This window comes from Apaloderma vittatum, unplaced genomic scaffold (assembly GCF_000703405.1).
Source record: "Apaloderma vittatum isolate BGI_N311 unplaced genomic scaffold, ASM70340v1 scaffold15886, whole genome shotgun sequence".
In the NCBI taxonomy this organism is placed as follows: Eukaryota; Metazoa; Chordata; class Aves; order Trogoniformes; family Trogonidae; genus Apaloderma; species Apaloderma vittatum.
The window spans coordinates 3,430-3,789 of record NW_009721357.1 but is presented as its reverse complement, the minus strand read 5'-3'; the positions used below and the strand labels follow the sequence as shown (position 1 = coordinate 3,789).

Here is a 360-nt window from a genome sequence, read left to right as displayed (position 1 = left end):
TGCCCAGCATCACCTGAATGCAGGGCAGCAGCCCAAGAGGGCTGGCATGGCACCCGGGTGTGGGTGGCAGGTATTCAGGGAGACACACACAGCTGAATTTCTATACATTCTTCCTTCTCTACTAATTTGGCTACAATTTTGACAACAAAACCTGCACAGAGCTTAAATATTTCACCCAATTTATCTCCCTGGCAAGCCGTCGTATGACTGGATGACGGTATGAATGAACATGGATTGATCGAGTCCTCCTATATCCTTTTTCACTGTTGAAGAGGAGATGTTACAGCTGGGGCTGCTCAGGCTCTCTGAGAAGAGAAGGCTCTGGGGGGACCTTACAGCAGCCTCGCAGAGGCTGAAGGG

General features: G+C 50.3%; 1 protein-coding gene across 1 annotated transcript in view; it reads right to left on the bottom strand.

Annotated features, from left to right (window-relative positions):
- The window catches only part of LOC104275412 (dual specificity testis-specific protein kinase 1-like), a 10,598-nt gene that overhangs the window by 9,529 nt on the left and 709 nt on the right, over nt 1–360 (bottom strand). The gene's annotated exons all lie outside the window — the stretch shown is intronic.